We start from the raw sequence: 6000 nt of genomic DNA on the forward strand, positions 1-6000 counted from the left end.
CAACATTGAATCAATGTCATCTTGCTATATATCCATCCATCCATCCATTTATTTTAATGTAAGATGCAGGATGTCCTACGCGCAATATTTTTTTATGGCAAAGGCATGACCCGCCCTACTCTGCCTCTGATTGGCTTACCCTGATATTTTACCCTAAGCTTAACCAATCATCACTCCTCATGGCTAAACCCAGCCATGCCTTCACCATCCTAGATGCCTTCTAAAATAATCCTAAGATAACAAAGGCATGACCGTCCCTATTCTGCTTCTGATTGGCTTACCCTAACCCTAACAAATCTCCTAATGCCTAAACCTAACCAACCGATCTTCCCGTTTGGAGGCGGATCCAGAGTCAGCTGCTATCTCGGTACATAATGTCTTGTAAGGTTTGTTTTTTTATCAGGTGGCAAGCTCGGGTTTGGGCAGATGAAGCCCCAGAAGTGATACTAAAAGCTGTAGTTCCTCGAATGGCCACTTGAGGCTGGCTCCAAAAGGGAGTCGTTCCCAATTCGCCCCATATTAAAATGCCTGACTTTACAACTAGATTAAACATGTTTAGAGCCTGATGCAGCTACGGCTCTGTGGGAAACCCGTGATCTTGTGCCGTCTCGTGCGAGCTGCGCATGAACCCCAAGATGGCGATGGCCATACTCCCAGCTTCAAAACCGGGATGTCCAAAAATCAATGGGTGATGTTACGATGACTTAATTTTTTGAACACTTGCAAGATTTCGCTTTCACTAATGGTTGCCCAACTCATAAAAGTTTGATAGTACACACATCTTCTAAGGATCTTGTATGTGGATTTACTGTTATACATATTTCTTACAAGTTCCCAAATCATATAAGTTTCATTTTACACAAATTTACTAAGAATATTGTATGTGGATTTACTGTCATATATAGTTCTTGTAAGTGACCAAATTATATAAGTTTCACTTTACACAAATTTACTATGGATCTTATATCAGACCCTAAGGGGGAGCAGTTGACTAATGGGGGATCAGTTAGGCTAATGGGGGAGCAGTTGCCATAAGCGTCAAATATGACTTCCATGGGTTTGCATTGAGTTTAGTCGGAAAGCCCAAGTCGTTTCATGGGTCCCTCAAGGGTACCATGTTAGTAACAAGTGACGCACAAGGGACGGGACAAAGCGTCAATATGCTACGTGCTCGGAGTGAGAACGCGTTGGTCGGACTAGCGCCATGGCACCGCTCTGTCACAGGCGCTTGCACCATCCCAATCATCCATAGCTGATTCGGTGTCAGATTCCCCTCTGTCCGCAAGGGGTGACAATTCGGGTCAATGATGGGTCAATTAATTCATTAACCTTTATTTATACAGGGGAGCATCACTGAGAGCAATGCTCTCTTTTTCAGGAGTGCCCTGTTCACATTACATACATCATATATCTATGTGAGACAAGAGCGTGTAAGGGTTTCACTACAATAACTTTAAACCCAAAAATGTCCACCATTAAATAGCAAAGCACCGGAAACATTTTATAATTATCTGCAAAGCATTTCCCATTCCTATTTTTAGATCAATTTAGAACTAAAAAGACTTCATGGCATAGCAGATTTTGGAAACTGATGGGATTTAAGGTTGTGTACCACTTCCCTAACCCAAGACAAATTTCGCCCATGGGAGACAAATAAAGTGAACCTTGAATTTATAATAATTAGCTTAAATACATATTTGGTCTGGCTTGCTGGGGTTCAATGTATAAACTGATGATAGTTAGAAGGCCTGTGAAGTAGGTCTTCTTCCTGTCACTCATCAGCTCAAAGTGCAGGCAGAAGTTACACTCGGAGGTGTGCTGCAAGGAATGCTTAGACACATTCTAATATTTTCTGAAACAGTTGAGCTCTGGTATTCATTATTCAAATACTGTACAACTGGTTATGGACACTTTTTCCAGCAATAAAGCTGCCACGACCTGTTCCTCTCACAGCACACATACAAGCTATGTCTATATTCTCAACCCCTTGATCGCCTCGTACTCTGAAAGATAAAAGGTATAAAATAATATATTAGAAACAAGGAAAACTTCCACCTATTTAATTCCAACAAGTCTCTTCTATGCCACTGAAATAACTGTGCAGCTAAGCCCCAAAATGTCATTGCATTTTACAGACTACTGAGCAAACATGCACTAAATCAGCCCAGCTGTTGGAAATAGGATTGCAGGGTTGCCACTCTTTTGTAATGATAGATTTCAAGCACTTTTGACTACAAGTCTCGTACATCCTCTAATGTTTCCAGTCAGACTTCCAGATTGGAATGATAAACATTTAACAAAAACGAAAAGCAATCTTGAAATCCTCAGCATGTATTCTGTGCTCTCAAGACCTATGCGACCAGCAATGACAGCGCAGCATGGAGAGTGATACTGTAGATAGGAATATCAAGCTTGGCCCAGCAATTTTGAGATGATGAAAAATTAGAATGAAAATGAAAGCGTCACTCGTATAAATACAATCACTTTCAAGTACTAGATTTTTATTGATTTTTTTTTATTGAAGCACTTTCTGAAACCGTGGCAACCCTGGGATTCCTATTTTGTTTGTTTTTAAATGACTCATTTAACTTTATTTTTTTTAATTGTGTGTTGACATTTTATTGTAAACTTTCTTCTGAACACTAATGTAATAGACCCTTTTATGGTGGACCTCACAGGGTTAGTTGCGCATGCATTGCTGTATCCCAAACTGAGGAACTTGAGCCGAAACTAGAGAAATCCCTGGAATACAGGCAAAAGACGTCTTGTGCTGTATGCGTATAGACGGTGGACATTCCCACTAGGAATATGACGATGTGCGGCTCTGCAACTTTGACAATGCATTGGATCCTAGACCTATCCTGACAGTGACTACATGTCAAGAAACCTCAACCAATTGAAAGAGTTAGCTTATTTGTGTAAGGTAACCTGTCTGTTGCCGGCAAAGCTTTAAAATACGTGGAAATACGTGGAGGAGGTGTCGGGATCTTCAATATTTCTATGACAGCTGAACTACTAGTTGTAACTTTTTGCGAGTTCGGCTCCACCCACAAAATACGTCATCGCTGTTTACAAACAGTAAAAGGGTCTATATGCTTGCCTTCATGGCCATCCATGTTTCTGAACTCCATCCATGAAGAATCCAAAAGCTGTCTCTGCTCTGTTATTCCCAGCTGTGTCCAGGTAAAATATCTGTAAGGAAGTGAAGTGGGACATTGTGTAGTAGTTCACAAGATTGAATAATAAAGTTTGTTTATTTAGATAGCCCTTTATTACAAGCACCCTTCATCGCCAGATAGAACAGGGCACTGGAGTCAGAGGAAACCACATATGTACACATACAACACGTACAGAGGGTGACAAAACAACAGCAATAGAACACACGTTAGGAGGCAGCAGGACTAAAGTCCATGCCAACAACCGCCAAGGCGGTAGCAACACCTGTCCAGTGGCAGGTGAACACTGGACCGAAGTCTAAGGAAGGGGAGACAGCTGCACACAAAATCAGAGCTTGTTGGGTTGGAGCAGCTGCAAGGATGGGACTAAGACATGTAACTGACAACCACTGCAAGGCAGATGACTGCGAAAGGGTGGAGAAAACCAGGCGCGCACGCACACACACTAGTGAATGATTGACTCTTTTTTTTACCTTCCTTGAAAAGCCATCAATTGCTCCAAAAATCACAATGTTGTACCTAAGAAAGAGTTAATTGTTAAGACAGCACTGATATTATGATAAAATCATCAATGATTAGTTAAGTATGATAAATAATACCTTATTAACTTGTGGTTTGTGTCGATATGGATAAGAGACAAGGGAGCGGTAGGGGCAAGGGAGACAAGGGAGCGGAGTATGTCCGTCTTGCAATGCAAGACAACTGGACCATCCTGGCAACTATTCCTGCACCATCCACACGCTGCAATGACATCTTCACCCTTCTCCACGAAAGCCGATGCCCCATTGCTTGTAGAGAACCTTTCACTAGCCTGTAGCCAGCATGGGGCATTCTTGCCTTTATAGATCTAACCGTCTGATCTAGCTCATCATCTGTTATATCAGAATAGCAATTCCTAATGGAGAGGTTTTGCTCTTTCATCCGTCTATAGAGAGTTCACCTTGAAATCCTATGGAGGTCAGTCAAAGAAGTCAGTGGTAACCCAGTACTGAGTAGATTCAGGAGGGTTTGACGTTCTATGTTTAGCCGGGGTCGCCCCACACTCCCACTCCATTCAACCACAACTAAATCATTGAATAGTGGGGGGACAATACTCTGAGATAGATAAGCACTGATCATTTCTGACAGCTGTTGTAGAGTGCCTACTACACCCTCAGGAAGGTCAATATGAGCTGCCCCAGCTCGAACAAACTGCAACTCCTGAGAGCAAAAAAAGTTAAGGTATTCAAAGTCAATGGGTTCTCTGTTGACGACAGAAGCAATTCTATTCCTGACTTGCCACAGGAGCTGCCATTGCAAGGTTTCCTGCAACAAGGTAAAACACAATTAAGATGACATGAAAGTTTGATTCCGGTCATGCACAAGTTGGGGCATGGTGGCTCAGTGGTAGAGCTGTCGCCTCACAGTCAGAAGGCCCTGAGTTCGATTCTCGCCTGGGACACTGTGGGCGCTGTGGTTGTGATCCCCCCCATATCTTCAGTGCCTACTGCCCAGGTGGGGTATCTCGTCATAAGGGCCTTTCTGGTTGTGTGGAGTTTGCATGTTCTCCCTGTGCTCCCCCAGGGGGTTCCTCTGTATATAACCCCCCCACTAAAAACATGCAGAAGATCAGATCGTCATCATCATCCGACCAGTGACGACAACATCCGAAGTTGGTCCCCGGGCGCTGTACGAGAAAGCGACCACTGCTCCTGGCCTGCCCCCCAGAGGAAAGGACATGCCTGGATGGGTTAAATGCAGAGGACACTTTTCACCGGCCACCGTCAGCATGAGTGTGTTGTGGCCACATGCATGTGTTGTGGTGTTCGTGTGACAATAAAAGACGGGGCTTGTCCCGTTACGAGAGAGTTGTACAATACTGGAAAATAAGTAATTGTAAAAGAACAGAATGGTTAAACCTGCAGTGTGGAAGATTATCAGAGTCATAATGAGAAGTGAATTAAAAAAACAAAAAACAAGTGGTGGATTCAAAACAAAGCTGTCCCCACCCACTCCCTTTTGCAAAGACTGACAACTTTGTAAACAACTTGATATGTATCAGTTATGTTTAGGACACATTTTTTGGCTGCTGCCCTATGCCACCCCTATTGTTTTATTTTACTCAAGTGCTGTACCTGCTGGCAGCAATGTTGCTCATTGGACCGTCGTGTGTCTGTCTGTACAAGGTCCTGGGCATGGATTGGGAGATCTTACCTCTTTATTGGACCGTCGTGCATATCTTTGGCTTACAAGGGGTGGAAGATGTTCCCTGGACTGTCATGCTTATGTCCGTGGTACCCGGTCTGGAGAGAACAGGTGACATTCCCTCTTCATTGGACCGCCGTGTCACTCGTGTGTATGAGGTTCTGGGACTGGGTTAGATCTCGCCTCTTCCAGGAAATCCATATCTGCAGATATAGACTCATCCACAAAGACCATGGGCTCTATCGTTGCAGATTGGTGGGCGTGGAGCAGCCCACTCGATATTTTGGTATCGTGCTAGGTGGCCTTAAGCATTATACACCTTTTAAGCGTAAAATGATGCACAATCTGGTCATTGGAGAAGTGCAGTAAACAAATCACAAGCTTCCCTTTTAAGCTCCAATTCCACTGAGCGATCCAGTCCGGTCAGAAAAGATCCCCCCCTCCCTTTCATCCCCGTCTGTCTGTCTCCATATATAGGCTTTTAATATTCCATATTATTATGCTTATCAAACCAATCTAACTGCAGTTTAAATACTGCAAGCATGTAAATACGCTACACAAGATCAAAGTGAAAAGAATGTTCTAAACGCATTGGCTAGAAAAATATAGCCTATCCCTATGTCATGATGAGATTAGATTG

This window comes from Poromitra crassiceps (assembly GCF_964638095.1).
Source record: "Poromitra crassiceps genome assembly, chromosome: 11".
NCBI classification, from domain to species: Eukaryota; Metazoa; Chordata; class Actinopteri; order Beryciformes; family Melamphaidae; genus Poromitra; species Poromitra crassiceps.